Source organism: Budorcas taxicolor, chromosome 11 (assembly GCF_023091745.1).
Source record: "Budorcas taxicolor isolate Tak-1 chromosome 11, Takin1.1, whole genome shotgun sequence".
Classification (NCBI taxonomy): domain Eukaryota; kingdom Metazoa; phylum Chordata; class Mammalia; order Artiodactyla; family Bovidae; genus Budorcas; species Budorcas taxicolor.
The window spans coordinates 66374070-66391589 of record NC_068920.1 but is presented as its reverse complement, the minus strand read 5'-3'; the positions used below and the strand labels follow the sequence as shown (position 1 = coordinate 66391589).

The following is a 17520-nucleotide window of genomic DNA, read 5'->3' as shown; positions in this document are numbered from 1 at the left end:
GGTGTTGGAGAAGACTCTTAAGAGTCCCTTGGACTGCAAGATCAAACCAGTCAATCCTAAAGGACATCAACCCTGAATATTCATAGGAAGGACTGATGCTAAAGCTGAAGCTCCAATACTTTGGCCACCTGATGCGAAGAGCTGACTCACTGGAAAAGACCCTGGGGCTGGGAAAGATTGAAGGCAGGAGGAGAAGGGGACGACAAAAGATCAGATGGTTGGATGGCATCCCCGACTCAATGGACATGAGTTTGAATAAGCTCCAGGAGTCGGTGATGGACAGGGAAGCCTGGCGTGCTGCAATCCAGGGGGTTGAAAAGAGTCGGAAACGAGCAACTGAACTGAACTGAAAGCTGAAGACACGCCAGGAGGAGAAAATTCCTGAACTCCAAGTTCAAGAAGAGCTTCTGAAAAGCCTTAACATGTGGGAGAAGAGAGAAGCTCTTTATAATGTAAAAAAAAAGAAAAAAGAAAAAAAAAAAAACACTTTTTTTAAATTCTAAGAAAACCCAGAGCATCTCCCCTACTTCCAGTGGGGGTTCACATTTGCTGTTGTTTGCTCTTTCTGAGAGTCCCAAACACGACTCCAAGATTCTCCTCTCCAGATGGGGTCCCCTGCCTTCCATCCAGTCATCCCCTTCTGCCATCAACAAACCTCTCCCGTGCAAAGAAGTCACCTCAACCTCTGCAACCACAGAGCTCGCAAGTATTATTTCCAAGCATGGGAGACACAAAGTGAAGCTGGAAACAAGTTAGGAAACAACAGGCAATGTTTAAGAAAACTTGAAAAAGGAAAAAAAAAAAAATCAAAAATCTAACTCTTAAACAATAAAGTTCTAAATCTGATTGTTGCTGGAAACTGGAGGCTTAAAAAGAATCTCCTTCAGAACTGGCCAATGGATTCAAATTGGCTGTCTCTTTCTACTGCTGAGAGGTCACTGAGTCATGCCTGCCTCTGCGATCCCATGAGCTGCAGCATGCCAGGCTCCCCTGTCCTCTTTATCTCCCGGAGTTTGCTCAAACTCATGTCCATGGAGTCAACGATGCCAAGGTAACCCCACAAAACTGAGAGTTCCCACGACCCACCTCTAAGACATGAATATGGTCCCCCAACACAAAAACCAAATCAATTTCCCCGATTCACAAGCCCCCCGACTTCCCTCCCCAGCTACCCATGAGACCCCACCAGCCTCGCAGCCCCCACCTGCTCAGAAAGAAGAGGGCCAGTCAGCCCAGTAACCTCATCTCAAAGACTTGCACCGCACAGAGGCTCGCAACAGTTTAATTTACGGACTGAAGGAGGAAGTTTTCTCAGCAGCAGTAGAGGGTAAGAAGGGCCCATGGGCGGCTGCCAAGAGCATCCCCCACCTCCCACCCCTTGGAGGAGGGGGTGCTCTCTTTTACTGTGAAATATTAAACAAGTCAGCTTTAAAAAGGCCAAAAGTCACTGTGGCAAGGAACCACCTTTAAAAGTATGAGTCTACATTTTAAAATATAACCTGTAACCAACACAATATTGGAAAGCAAGTATCCTTCAAGTAAAAATAAATTAAAAAAATAAAAGACAGCCCTTAGATTAACTGCTTCAAAAACGGAAGTACTATCCCAGTTTTCTTTGTGAAATTTCTAAACATACAGAAAGCAGGCCTCTGCTTCTCAGCGTCCAGTCTCGGCGCAGTCCCACTCACACCCACGTGGGGTGGGGGGCTGTCAAGCCACAGGCGTCTCAGCAGGCAACAGAGCTGCTTTGTCCGCCACATGCTTGGGGGTTCTGCACAGCGATCTGGAATGAGGAAACCCCATCCCCTGCCAGGCTTTTGTTAAAAGAGCCCCCAGTCAGACGGCCTGAGCCCCTGCGGACCGCCCCTGCACCACTCTGGCCATTTCACCTCCACGAGCGCTGACAACTCAGCAGTCAGGATCAAAAGTACTTCTGTGCTCAGGCCTGAATGGGACTATGAGGGCCCAGCAGACAGAGGGTCTATTCAGACAGCCCTCCTCTGACAGCATCCCTGGTCCTCCACACCCCCAGGAACCCAAGTCACTGGGGGAGAGGGGGGCTCTCTACCCCGGGGGGCAGGGGACAGCACCCCCGAGCTACAGGAGCTGGCCATGAACCCACCACCCCAGCAAGGCCAGGGCACACTCAGTCTTTCATCGGGAAGTGGCAGTTCCCAGATTCCATCTTCTCTCCGGGAGGACTTCTTCTAGGTTTTCAAAACAAAGCACCTGGAAATTTGGGTGTCACAATTCCTAATGCCAAAGGTCGTGACCTGAATCGTGACACTATTTACCTAATACTGAACAAAAGGTCAATTCACTTTCCACACACTTTCTAGTCCTGCAAACAATTCTGCTTGGCAGCGACCCTTGGGTCTATTTTTCCAGACAAATAAGCAGATGGAGAGGGGTTAATTCTCGTCCATGCTAACAAACCCACTGGGAGTCAGTTGGCTGCAACCACCTACCTTCACCTCTGCACAGGGGCTCACCCCCCCTCACCTCCACACAGGTGCTCACGCCCTTCACCTCTGCACAGGTGCTCACCCCCCTCACCTCCGCACAGGTGCTCACCCCCCTCACCTCCACACAGGTGCTCACGCCCTTCACCTCTGCACAGGTGCTCTCATCCCCCTCACCTCCGCACAAGTGCTCAGCCCTGCACAAGTGCTCACCCCCTTCACCTCCCCACAGATGCTCACCCCCCTCACCTCTGCACAGGTGCTCACCCCCCTCACCTCCGCACAGGTGCTCACCCCCCTCACCTCCACACAGGTGCTCTCACCCCCCTCACCTCTGCACAGGTGCTCACCCCCTTCACCTCCCAACAGGTGCTCACCCCCCCATCTCCGCACAGGTGCTCTCACCCCCTTCACCCCCGCACAAGTGCTCACCCCCCTCACCTCCGCACAGGTGCTCTCAACCCCCTCACCTCTGCACAGGTGCTCACCCTCCTGACCTCCGCACAGGTGCTCTCACCCCCTTCACCTCCGCAAAGGTGCTACAACTGGGAAGTGGTAGCCAAAGAGATTCGGCGCCCCTTTCTTCTCCGAGTGCCCACTCTTCGCTGGAATCTAACTAGCTGCCTGCAAAGTGAGACGGTCTCTGGGGGAAGGGCTGACCCCCTCTCACACCTGTACCCCAGCACCCCACTGACAGCCACACAAAGATGCCACAGCAATCTTGCTGGATGTCTGGGCCCGAGCGAAGTCTCAGGTGGAGCACTGGAGAAGATGGAGCACCACCATCTCCCTGATCTACGAAACCACAGAAGAGTGTGAGGGAAGACGTCTAACGACAGCAAACCCCCCAAATCTCGATTTACAAGTGAAAAGACACCCGAGTTGCCACAACAGCACCTGACCTTCTACAGCAAGGTCACAAAACACAAATGCCTCACCTTACAACCCCAGTCACCACTGCTTCGCCAGCACTTGTTTCCTGGAGTTCAGACAATTCCTAAGATTGAAAGGTGGTCCTTAGGAGTCAATCTAGTCTCTATCTAAGTGCCAACAAGGTGGAAGACTCCATTTTGAGCTTAAAAAATCAAAAAATCTGTATTGTTCTAATAGTATTTGAGCCTGCCTTGCCACCACTTTTTTTTTTTTAAGCAGAGCATCTTATCTATTGACAGTCTGTATACAGGCATCTCTTTGTCTGGGAGTCAGCTCTTAAAGAACCTAGAGGGCATGAAAACCCCAAAATATTTTAATGGCTTAAGTGAAATGGAGTCTAAATTTTTATTTTTTTTTAAAGGGAATGAAAGAAAAAGCTCAGTTGATTCTCCCTTTCACAGACCAACCCAGTCCACTAAGGTTGAAGAATTCCAGACAGCAAACTGGGAGGAAATGCCAAGGAGATGGTGTCATGCGAGACTCCGCATGGAAAAGGGAAATGGGTAAGACCTCTTTCTAGGAGAGAAATGCCCACGGAAACCCAAGGAAGCAAACTATATTCAAACAGAGCAAAGTCTAGCCTGAGCTAATGAGCCTCTGCAGGCCACTGAAAACTAAACCCAGAATTCTCGAGCATCTGAAGTGAAAATTACAACCACCTTTTCAGTGTCCAGCTTCCACGAGATCAATTTGAGCCCAGAGAACGTGTTGTCCGAGGGGTGTGATCATCTCTGACCTCTGCCGAGTTTCCCAGGCGTCTTCTTTCCTCCTTCTGGATCACGTGCGTGCATGCTAAGCCGCTTCCCCTTGGGCTGCAGCCCGCCAGGCTCCTCCGTCCATGGGGATTCTCCAGGCAAGAACACTGGAGTGGGCTACTGTGCCGTCCTCCAGGGGATCTTCCCGGCCCAGGGATCAAACCTGCATCTCTTGTGTCTCCTGCGCTGGGAGGGGGAGTCTTTACCATTAGCGCCACCTGAGAAGCCCATTGGCTCACACGCTTCATTCTAAGAGGAGGAGCGCTCACAGTAAAGCTGTGGCATCGGGCAGTGTGAAGGCGATCACGGGAGAGTGGCTGGGAAACCCAAGCCCTGGGACTACCTACCTGAACTGAAGCGTAAAATAAACACAGAACACGACAACCCTGACAATGTCCAGTGAGTCCCCAAACCCCTTTCCAAATAAAGTATGTAAGTACGATGGCTCTTGTTAACAACAATTCTGACACACGGATAGCTCTGATTTACCACCGTCCAAGAACTGAGGGGTCCACGACTAGATTCACCACTAGAAAAACTATTTTCAAAGTTCTGTTTTTCCATGGAGTTTGTTTTAAATGACCTATCACTACCATGTCTGTTTACTGAACAAAAGCCTTTGGACTGTGTTCAAGTCTTGATTTTCACCACGTGCAAGCTACCGATCACTTTTCTACAGATCCGATCTACTTACAATTATTAATTACCAGGAAGGTGTTCTCAAATTGTATGGAAAGAAAGAGAAACAGACACTATATTCAGCATTTTTTTACATCTTGTACAAAGTATTCTGAGGTTCCCAACAGAGGATGAGGTTAAAAAAAAAAAATAGTTTGCGGTTTAGTCACTCAGTCATGTCCGACTCTTTTTGCGACCCCATGGACTGCAGCCCTCCAGGCTCCTCTGTCCATGAAATTTCCCAGGCAAGAATACTGGAGTGGGTTGCCATTCCTTCATGATTTATTAAGGTTATATCATTTTATTTTTTTCACTAATGATGCAAAGAGTTTATATCCTCCCATACTGACAGATTAAAAACACATATGCTAAGGCCAAAGCTTATATTCGTAAATGGTGTTTACAGGCAAATTTCAATCATCACAAGGCAATTTAGTTATTTAATGCAACCACTAACGGAATGTTACCCATAAAATCTAAGCATTTATATCACAAAACCAGAGTTATATTCAGTGGACATGCATTAATAATCTATACAATTTAACCTTACACCAGAAAAGGAAATGAATACAAAATCTCCTTTGCTATTTATTTGGTGGCTTTCAAATTTTCTGACACACATTACCAAAAAAAAAACCAAATAAAACAGATTTTAAACATTATCAATAAAATCGTAAAAAATAAAAAGCCTTTAAGTTTTCATTTTGGGGTGAAGATTATCATTATTTCAAAAAGTACTTGTCAAACTGTAATTATTCCAATGACTTTCTGTATAAGATGTATACTTTCTGTATATAACATCAACGTATAAAGCAAAGTCCTAAGGCTCTTTATGCACTAAGTTTTCCACGTGAAAGAAGTTTCCCTCTGTTTTATATCCGGTACAAAATATTCTGAGGTTATCAACAGAAGATGATCTAAAAAGATAAAATCTGTTGTTGTTTAGTCATGTGTCCTTTAAAAAGTCCAACAAACCCATCACACTCTGCATGAAGTTAAAAAAAGGAAGAATAAATAGCAACAGCACTCAGGACCTTCCCCCCAAACAACCCAGCAAGTAAATATTGACATGAACAGTTTCCAGAACACAGCAGGATACTTTGCAAGTGAGGGAAGCCGGGCAGTGGTCAGACACACTTGTGACAGAGGAGGGGCCCCAGCAGACACGGCTCGGACCTCAGTCCATCACCACCCGCCTCTTTACCCCTGACTTTCAACACCGTTGCAACAGTCTCTCTCAGCCGCTAGGAGGCAGGTGCTGGTGTTGCCAGCAGCAAAACAACAAGAGTTTAGATGAGCAGGCATCCGCGATTCCCTCTTAGCTTTAAGGAGCCTTGTGTTAAGGCTCATGCTGAAATGGAAGCAGCACTGGGATCTTGAGTTCATCACATCAAGGTGTGTTCACGGCCCTTCTGACACACAGCTGACTCAGAAGCAGGGGGAGGTGATGCACACGACGCTGCCTTTAACTGAAAATGACCAGACCTTTCTGCTCAAAATTATCCACTGTAGTGTGCTTACCTGAAAGAAACCTCATCAACACAATGGAACAGCCTCTCCTAACACCATCTCAACCAGAAACACGACTGAACAGTCTCTCAGAGAGGAGCAGAGCCCAGGAAATTTCTCTCGTGCCCAGAAAGCCGGGGTACAAAGCCCAGCTCAGCCCATTCCAGCCACGTTCACTGTGCTCGGGTCCATCAGTGAAGTCGAGAGGCCCTCGGCAACCTGAGCCCATGGAGCATGGAGCCAGCAGCACGGCAGGGACACACCCAGCCCCCCGCAGGCCATCAACCAAGGGGCCCAGGCTGTGTCTACAGCTCAAGCACGGAAGTGTGCGCACAGGCAAATACATCCCCTCCAACAGGAAACGCTGAGTTGTATAATCCCATAGTCATGTGCAAATGTGACAGTTGGATCATTAAGAAGGCTGAGCACCGAAGAATTGATGCTCTCAAACTATGGTGCTGGAGAAGACTCCTGAGAGTCCCTTGGACTGCAAAGAGATCAAACCAGTCAATCCTAAAGGAAATCAATCCTGAAGATTCACTGGAAGGACTGATGGTGAAGCTAAAGCTCCAGAACTTTGGCCACCTGATGCAAAGAGCGGACTCACTGGAAAAGACCCTGAGGCTGGGAAAGATTGAGGGCAGGAGGAGAAGGGGGCAGCAGAGGATGAGATAGTTGGATGGCATCCCGGCTCAACGGATATAAGTTTAAGCAAATTCTGGGAGATAGTGAAGGAGAGGGAAGCCTGGCGTGCTGCAGTCCGTGGGGTCGCACTGAACAACAAATTTTAATCCCTCTTTCCTACTAAAGAAGAGGCCTCAGTAAGAGTGTGCTACAATCAGATCCTTCTTGGAGGTTAATGACAAGGCTCAGAGGTTAACCGGCTGATTTACCATACACAATTAAGTTTTAAGTTCTTTCATGATACATTTAATTGTTCTCATGATAAATTTAAAGAATCCCCCTCAAAAATTTGCAAACAGGTCCATAACAGCATCTGAATTAGAAATGAACGCTTTACTTCTTAGTTAGAAGAAAGCACACTAAAACTGTTGAAAAGGAAAAGCGAAAGGGTGATGGGGAAATGCCCTAGGTTGAAATTTCTGGTTCTGGAGCAAAAGACTTTGCAAAGCTACAACTCAGATTAACAGATCAGAAGGGCCAAGAGAAAAAAGGTCACCTGTAATGTGAGGCTAGAAGAGAAGGGGGCGACAGAGGATGAGATGGTTGGACGGCACCAACTCAATGGACCGTGAGTTTGAGCAAACTCCAGGAAATAGTGAAAGGCAGGGGAGCCTGGCGTGCTGCAGTCCATGGGGTCACAAAGAGTAGGACACAACTCAGTGACTGAACAACAACAAAATGTGAGCATCGCGCTGTGAATAAAGCTGCCCAGACAGGCACAAAGCTAGGGGGCAGTCACTGCAGACAGACGTGCACGTCGCCCAGGAAAAGAGCAGGCAGACAGCAAGCCGCCCCGTCCAGCAGCCCCTGGAGCCCAAACCGAGGCCCCGACAGGCTGGCCCCTTCCAAGAGGAAGACCACTCCACAGGACTCTGCACCACTGCAGCGTCTTTCCCACTAACAGGCGCCTCTGTTTAACAAGAAGACATAAAAAGGCAGATGAGGAGGAGCCAGGGGAGAAAGGATTCATGCAGAACAATGTGCAAAAAATTGCAGTTTGCAGACACAGGGATGAGGCGCAAAGGGTCGTGCTCTGGAGTTTCTGTTCCCTGGACCACGCTCCCGGGTGAGGACGGTGGCCGGGTGGGGGCTGGGAGTAACAACAAGCGAGAAAGGAGCACAGGCCAGGCCGGCCTCCCCACTCCGGGCCTCTGAGGGCTATTCATTCCCAGCGCCGGTCATGTGAACTCAGTCTGCATGACACACAAAGGGCCTTTACTAGGAGGTCCACAAGGGAACCTTTAAGGATGCTAGCTTAGAATTGAGAATTTTTCACTCTGCTCTTAAAAAAAACGGCATCAACACAGCAAATTAAATTTTTAAAAAGCATTTGACAAAACTTACTCATTAGTGATTAGTGTTATTTGTTGTTGTTCAGCCACTAAGTTGTGTCTGATTCTTTGCAACCCCAGACTGCAGCTCGCCAGGCTCCCCTAGCCTCCACTATCTCCCAGAGTTGCTCAAACTCATGTCCAATGAGTCAGTGATGCTATCTAATCATCTCATCTTCTGCCACCCCTTTCTCCTCTTGCCTTCAATCTTTCCCAGCATTGGGGTCTCTTCCATTGAGTTGGCTCTTTGCATCAGGTGGCCAAAGTAATGTTTACTCACAAGTGATTCCCAAATCTAGCCAGTAAGGTCCACGCTGCACTGGGTTTTCTGAGAAAACATCGTATTCCTAAGGGTGCGGCCTCTCAGTGGCATGAACGTCTCATCTGAGCAGGTTCACTGGACCAAGGACAGTCACCTTAAACTCCTGGAGCAAGGCAAGCCACCAGGTTTCTGTGGCCATGATAAATACTGTCCTGTAACCGCTCCCCCCACCAAATCGTGTTCACAACCCCCTCCGTTCCCACACAAATCGTCATCAACCAAAGTCAGCTGGTGAGGACTGAGGGGACGCTGTTCCCTTTAGAACCAGCCAACAGGCCACCACACATTCCATGGCTTTGTTGAATCTACTCTGCTTAGTGGAAACAGATCAACAATGCTTTTCCCAACTGAGAGCCTCCAGTATACCGTGACCAGGACAAAATCAGGTGGCGCTAGAGGTAAAGAACCTGCCTGCCAGTGCAGGAGATGTAAGAGACGTGGGTTCGATCCCTGGGCGGGGCAGATCTCCTGGAGAAGGAAACGGACACTCCAGTATTCTTGTCTGGAGAATTCCATGGACAGAGCAACCTGGCGGGCTACAGTCCATGGGTTCGCAAAGAGTGGGACGTGACTGAAGCGATGGAGCACAAATGACGCGCAGCCAGTGCCCGAAGCCGAGGGATGCCTGCGGGTTCTCTTCACCCTTGAGAGCAAGCCCACGTCCACTCAAACAGAAGATGCAGACAGCATCAGATGCTCACCCAACACCGGGAAAACAAAAGTAATGAACTCTCTAACTGAACCTTTCCCATTAACAGGAAAAAATTCAGAGTGCCACACACGCCTGGCTGGCCAACTGCTCCTCCTCTTCACTTCACCGGAAACAGGAACCAACGATAAAGCCCCACCCCCACAAGACACTGCTGCCTCAACCTTCTGTGGCTTAAAGAGTTAAATCATCTTGGCGCGAATGGCCCTTAACTCTTTAAACCACATTTAATCAGTTATGCACCTGTCTTGAAAAGATCCATAACTGATTAAGTCCATAGCAATCACCCAAATCCCTTAGTGTGTTGGCAATTTCTATTATGAGTATTGCTGCAAATAAATGGACTGCCTTCTAGACTGGACCTTGGAAATGTTTTCACTGGGTATCTTACAGTCACACATTTGGGTTAAACCTCAAGTGGATCCTTGCAGACAAAACTGTCTGGAAGGAATAACACATAGAAATGCTAAAAGTGGGGACTCCCTGGTAGCCCAGCGGTTAAGAATCCACCTTCCGTTGCATGGGGCGTGGGTTTGATCCCTGGTCAGGGAACTAAGATCCTACATGCCACACAGCACAGCCAAGAAAAAATAGTAAAAATGAAATAGAAGTCTAAAATAAAATGCTAAAAGTGGTCTACCTACTTGTTAAAACCCACACCCCTGCTGCATAATAAACCCCAGGATGTCAGTGACTTGACATCTCAGGATCCAGAACCTCCATAAAGAAGATGGATACGGACCCTGCTTCACCAAGTCCTCGGGGAATGTGTTTCCACGGCCTCCTGTGACCAGCACAGTGAGAATGCTTCTGTGCAAAATGCCAAAGGCACATTTCAAAAACTCTTATTTCCAACAAAGACTGGCTTTGAAAGAGCCTGGGGGTGTTGGCGGGAGTGCGCGCTGAAGAGACTGTTTTCATCAGAGGCTGATTTGGGAAAGCGGGTGAGTTTAACAAGGAAATCAGAGCTCTGCCACTGACCAGCTCTACAGAAGCTCAGGCAAACTGAAAAAGCATCTCAAAGCCTCAGTTTCATCATCTACATAAAAAATGGAAATAATAAGAGTGCTCAGCTCCTGGCATTAACTGGAGGGACTGGATGAAATAGTGTGTACAAGGAAGCTCCACTGCTGCAGCTAAGTGACTCCTGGCAGGCACAAGACATGCAGTAAATGCGGGTCACCGTCACCATTTACTCTGCAACAGGCACAGGGCTGGCAGTGTCCTGCAACACCAGGGGCGAAGCTGCTGACGTACCCGGAGCAGGAGCCTGCTGCCCACAGAAAGAGTTCTGGAGCTGACATGATTTCATGGTCGGATGCAGGGCAGTGAAGACCTTACAAAACTCTCAGTGCGGTTTAGGGGATGAACCTGCATTCCAACTCTGAACCTTCAAGTCCACGACCACAGACAACTAACTTGTTAACCTTGCTGAAAGCCTCCCGTCTTCTCTCAGGCTACACGGGGACCCAGATCACAAGATGCAAGCAAATCCCCGCTGGCAACAGCACCAGCGCAGCACCTGGCTCGGGACACGGGGCATTGCTTTCTTTCCTTCCTCCTCCTCCCTGCAACTTCCTAATGCCAGTGCCTCTGGCACAAGGCGTGAGCTTGTCAACCCTGATAATCGGAACCTGGGCAGGGTGTTCTATGAAGAAGAAAGGGACCTGAGAAAAATGCAGGCTGGTGTAGGGCGTGGCACTCTGCCCTGAGCCAAGAATGAAACAGCACACAGTTGGACAAATAAGATAAATGAGATGAGTCTGTCAGCCTGTCAGATAAGAACAGGAAGCTCTCAGAAGCTAACTGTTCAATAAAAGCCTGGCTGGTGTACTGTGAACACAGCCCGAGAACTTTAAACCTGTGTGGTCATGTGGTTCTTCCGGGGCTGTTTGTTTTATTACTACTGACAGTCAACTTATCTTTCATTCACAGACCAGGCTCAGTACCTCGGGGTGACAGCATGTCATAAAACTTTAAAGTCCAAGGGAAAATTAATTTGAACCCACTTTACAACCCTGAGGTATAAGATGACTGGATGGCATCACCAACTCAATGGACATGAATTTGAGCGAACTCCAGGAGATGGTGAAGGACAGGGAAGCCTGGCGTGCTGCAGGCCATGGGGTTGCAAAGAGTCAGACGCAACTGAACAACCACCCTGGAAGGGAGGGAGGTTCAGAAGAAAAGATAACAGAGAACACAGAGAGAACCAAACCCCACAGAGCCTGGGAAGTGCTGTTTTCCGGGAGGACAGTCACAGGCTGACCTGCCAGACCCTGGGTCACCTGTCCTGGGAGGAGATGGTGAGCCACCAGCCCGGTGAGGACAGCTGACACCTGCCCTCCATTGGCTCCTCCAGGACCACACAGAGGTGGAGTCTGGTGTGTGTGGAAAGTGTGTAACTGGGCGTGATACTCACTTCTGAGGGGCTCAAGGTTCAACAGTCAGTGACGAAAAGCAGCTTGAAGGTACCTGTTGAATCAGTTCCATATAGGTATCCCAGCCACCCTTACCTCCTCCACCGTTCACCCCCTTAATTGCCCAAATTCACCCTCTTATTGCCCAAATTGCACCCAAGTACCTCCAACGCCACTCTGGGAAAGCTGGGTAAGAAAGCTGCTCAGCCGTGCCCGACTCTTTGTGACCCCACTGGGCTGCAGCCCGCCAGGCCCCTCTGCCCATGGGCTTCTCCAGGCAAGAATACTGGAGTGGACTGCCATGCCCTTCCTTCAGGGCATCTCCTCGGCCCAAGGATGGAACCTGAGTCTCTTGCATCGCAGGTGGATTCTTCACCCTCTGAGTCACCAGGGAAGCCCCATGTAAGAGAGAAGGTTTTCTAAAAAGAAAGAAAAAAGACTCTGGGAAGAAAGAGATGCCTCCTCCTCTGTGCCCATCTCTCCCTTGCTGTCCAAGTAAGGACCTGAGAGGGAAGGACCGGTGCTCTGATGTCCCTCATGGAAGCACCAGGCCAGGGAGCTGGTCCCCAGGGAGGATGGTGCCTCCAGAGAAGTCCCGACCACAGGCCACTCAAGCCTGACAAACGGTATCCACCCCCAGCCCAGCCAAACCATGGATTGTTCCCAGAAATGTGCTTTGAGCCTGCGCTATTTAAAGACCTAAAATCAGTCCCACAGACACACCCCAGACATGGCACTGCTGACCTCTCGAGGCCCAGAGCGGGCCAGGCATGGCTGGGCTTTGGGACAATGAAGAGAATGCCCAGACCACCATTAAGACACCTGGACACCGAAGGTGCTGCTCACAAAGGTCCTCCTCCTGAGGGGCCCCAGGGCAAGTGCCTCATCTTCACTGCATCCAATGCAGAAACTTCAGTGGTAGCTGCCTACCCCCAAACTCCGCAGGCGAGCCCTGGCGTGCAGATGCCTAGCCCGGCCCTGTCTCGCTGTGGGGCCCGCCCACAGGCCACAACACAGCCCACGGTTCCCACCACGGCCTGCAGACCTGGCCCTTTCCCCCGGGAGGATGCAGAGGTTGCACCACTTTCACTGCAAAGCAAATTTCACCACAAGCACCTTTAGTCTGATGACCTGCAGGTAATTCTCTCTGGGCAGAACTATCCTTGAAGCTGTGAATGCTTTTCTCCAACCAGTGGGTCAAGCTGCAAATCAAAAAGCAAGGAAAAACCCAAAGAAAACACAGCCTCCGTCAGCTACAAACTAGCAGGCCTGCCTCTCAGGAAAACAGGAAATCTTCCAAAGTGACCTGGGTAGAAGTGACAGGGTGGCCAGGGCAACAGCCCCACCAACACCTCTGCTGTGGGCAGCTGACATGGAACTTCAGACACACGCAAACCTGGGCACCCAACCAGGATCATACACGTCCTAAGAGAACCGATGCCCCTGACATCCATCCTCAGCATCTCATTCACCTGCAACCGCCTGTGGTCAGGCCCCTCCCACACCAAGGACGAGTCACCTGTCTTCTCACACACGCCAGTCCCGGGGACAGTTCCAAAACCTCTGAGCAGCCCCTCACACCCACACAGCATCACTGACTGTTTCCCACCACCTGCTCCCTTTGTCGCCTGAGATCTGAACACCTGGAGAGGCCGTGCCTCACTCAGCAGGGTCCCTCTAAGTTTCTGCTGATTGACCACAGGGACGTCAGCAACTGGCCCATCGAGTCTCTCATCTGAGCCCCGCTCTGTAGACGACAGGCAGACTGGCTAAACCATGTTGTCTCCTGGTCCCCAGGCAAGAATGGGATACAGCCCGGGAAGACGGAGAGCCAGTCTCCTGACCAAGTGTTCTGTCTCCCAGTTTATTTACGAAAACAAACGGGGAGCACGCCTACAAAGCTGGGATTCTTCCTAATATATTCTACTGCAATTTTTCAGTTTCTGAAATTTGTTTTCTCCTTTCCTATTTCTGTGATCTTAGTGCTCCGTCATCCAATGAGAATGTGACTGTGGGTTCCTGTCGAAGACGGAGGGCTCACTTGCTGGCTCAGTCCTAAAGAATCCATCTGCAGTGCAGAAGATGCGGGTTCAATCCATGGGTCAGGAAGGTCCCCTGCAGAAGGAAATGGCAACTCACGCCAGTGTTCTTGCCTGGGCAACCGCATGGGCAGAGGAGCCATGTGGGCTACAGTCTATGGGGTCATGAGAGAGTCGGACACAACTAAACACACACACACAACTGACTTCCCTGCAGGAAAGCCGTGACTGAAGCCCTGCTACGCTGCCCAACGCAACAGCAGGGCAGCGGGAGAGGCACAGACACACGACGGGAGGCCACTGGACCCCAGAAGCAGGCGCTGGGCAGCCCGCGGGGCCGCGGGCAGGTGGAGGGCCCCGGGGATGGGACTCGGGAGAGGAAGAGGCCTGGGCACTGGCCGTGTGTCCCCTCCTCTTCCTGAAGCCGCCCTGCGGACCCTGGACAGGTCCCGTCACAACTTGCTCCTAAAAGCGGTCTCCCAACTGCAGCCCAAGTCCAGCATCAAGAAATGGTAAACACAGGAACTTCCCTGCTGGCCCACTGGCCAAGACTCCATGCTCCAGCGCAGGCGGCCCAGGTTCGATCCCTGCTCAGGGTACTAGATCCTACATGCCACAGCTAAAGATCCCAAGTACCACAACTAAGACCTGAGCACAGCCTAAATAAAAAATTTCTTAAGTGTCAAACATAAAGGAAGTGGACCTAGCAAGGGTCTTCCATAAATTTCTCATCTGACAGTAAATAACTAATTTCAATCCCAAAGCAGAACAGCAGCAACTGGTTTTTATTACATTTGTGTGCTCTCACAAGGGAAACACTTGAGCGTGTGTTACTCCCATGCACGCACAGGTGCACACACAGGCACATTCCTGTGACTACAAGCTATTGAAGGTGGTTGTACAAATATGGGAACCGACTCTGTTGGCTGCCCAGTTTTGAACAACTTCACTTAGTGGACTCCAGACTCTTATTCAGAAGTCAAACAGCAGGATCCATTATTTACACGTTATTTACATGCAATACCACCAACTTTCTCTAAAACGCCCCCCAGAACACTAAGATGCTCTGCTTTCCACTCAAGACTCAGGTTGTAGCTGCTCCTTTTAACTAGATGATCTAGAAAACATGTAATACATCCAACATTTTGCTGTTGTTCAGTCGTGTCCAACTCTCTGAGACCCCATGGACAGCCCCAGGCCAGGCCTCCCTGTCCTTCACTATCTCCTAGAGTTTGCTCAAACTCATGCCCATTGAGTCGGTGATGCCATCCAACCATCTCATCCTCTGAAGTCCCCTTCTCCTCCCGCCCTCAATCTTTCCCAGCATCAGGGTCTTTTCCAGTGAGTTGGCTCTCTGCATCAGGTGGCCAGAGTATTGGAGCTTTAGCTTTAGCATCAGTTCTTCCAATGAATATTCAGGGTTGATTTCCTTTAGGATGGACTGGTTGGATCTCCTGGCAGTCCAAGGGACTTTCAAGAGTATTCTCCAGCACCACAGTTCAAAAGCATCAATTCTTTGGTGCTGAGGCTTCTTTATGGTCCAGCTCTCACATCCATACATGACTACTGGAAAAACCATCGCTTTGATTATACACACCTTGGTCAGCAAAGTGATATCTCTGCTTAATTCACTGTCTAGGTTTGTCATAGCTTTTCCCAACGTACTAAAAAGACATCAAAAGTCCCTCCTCTTCCCCAAAGACACTAACTTCACTCCAAGCTTGAACAGAGCTACGATGTCTCTCAGGGCTCCAGGTGCCTGTAAAGCATCTCCCAATAGCACCACAGGACCACGGACTGCCAGGCAAGCGAGACTCTCCTTGGTGTTTCCAGTCATTTCCAAAGGCTACTGCAAGGACTGACCAAGCCCACATTACACTCCCAACGTGGCACATCCAGTAATGAAATGACATTCAGGGACGTTTTGTTTGTTGGTTAGTTTGTTCACTTCCTCAGTCAACTTTTCTAGTTCTTCAGCAAGGCTTAGAAGGGGGGAAAAAATCAAAGGAAGACAGATGAGGCTGCTGGAAGGTATAGCATCCAAGATCCTGTCCCAACTGAGCTGTTTGTCTGTGGTCCCCGCTCTGCAGACTGTCTCTAATTAGAAGGTGGGAAACTGTTCCTTTAAAGAAGTCTTTAATCAGGCCATGTTTGAAATGCCTCCTTGTGCCACAGGCACCTAACCCCTCACTCTCCCTTCTCAAACCCAGCAGAAGCAGACACTGATTCTGACCGAGAGTGTGTGTGTGAAAGCGGCCCCTGGACGAGTCTTCAGATTTCTCTCCTGGGCTCATCCAAAACTCTTTCGGATGCCAGCACCAAAATGTGCTGGTGGGAAAGGGTGGGACATAGGACATAATGTTTACATACAAAGGGAGCTGCTGCTAACAAAAAGCCCTCTGAGTAAAACCTGGGTTCTTCAATGCTTTAGCAACAATACATCCCATGCTAGAAGTCTCAAGTGTCTGATAAACAATTGGAGAAAGAAAAAAATTAAAAACAAGATAAAGTGTTAGTCGCTTGGTCGTGTCCGACTCTTTGTGACCCCATGAACTACAGCCCACCAGGCTCCTCTATCCATGGGATTTCTTAGGCAGGTTACCATTTCCTTCTCCAGGGGATCTTCCCAACCCAGGGATCAAACCCGGGTCTCCCGCACTGGCAGGTGGATTCTTTACCACTGAGCCACCAGGGAAGCCCTCATTTTAATAGTTTAAATTTCCCTAAATAAATATTTATAGTTAAAGGCAGTCTAAAATGTAGAAGATTCCCAAAACAGCATTTTTACAGTAAGGTCTCATCTTGCAGTAAGGAAAGTTACCCCATCAAATTAAATCCCAGGATAGCATGTACAAACCAGCTCTTTGTCCGTGAGAAGCAGTCAATCCTCCTGAAAATAATATACATTATGGCAGCAGACTGACAAAAGTGAAAGTGTGTTTGACACTTGGTTGTGTCTAACTCTTTGCCACCCCATGGACTGCAGCCCACCAGGCTCCTCCATCCATGGGCTTCTCCAGGCAAGAATACTGGAGTGGGTTGCCATTCCCTTCTCCAGGGGATCTTCTTGACCCAGGGATCCAACCCAGGTCTCCTGCACTGCAGGTAGATTCTTTACCACTGAGCCACCAGGGAAGTCCCAGATCAACAAATCAAGCCACAAACAAAGCCATTTCTGAAACTCAGAAAAGATGAAACGAGTTTCTTACAAGTGCTGTGAAACAATGAACACCGTATTCATCCACTGTACCAACAATAAAAATATCAGCATACAATTTTATTCAATGAGAAGAAGAAAACAAAGGACACAGGAAAAGTGGATTTCAAGCAATCTGGCCTGAATGTAGATGCCAGGCAGCAGAAACAGCAGGGAAAGCAGCTGGGGGCAGGGGCATCGCAATAAGAATCTGAGGGATACGCCCACTTAGGAGGGGAAAAAAGCAGGCAACACAAGTGGGCGGAGGGCACGCTCACACCCCAGGGCTCTGCTTGCCGAGTTAGTGGTTCCAGAAATCAACCTAGTTCACAACCAGAAGGACCATTCTAACCACTCTCACACACTACTGCTCAGGTCTACACACACCCTGCCCTGATATTTGGAATGCACTTCAGACCACAGCTTCAAAAAAACCCCCTGTGAGTGAGTGGCTGAGTGAGCGAGTGCCCGTGTGTGGCACT

At 49.3% G+C, this 17520-nt stretch overlaps 1 protein-coding gene across 12 annotated transcripts in view; it reads right to left on the bottom strand.

Annotated features, from left to right (window-relative positions):
- The window catches only part of MAP4K4 (mitogen-activated protein kinase kinase kinase kinase 4), a 146140-nt gene that overhangs the window by 91587 nt on the left and 37033 nt on the right, over positions 1–17520 (bottom strand). The gene's annotated exons all lie outside the window — the stretch shown is intronic.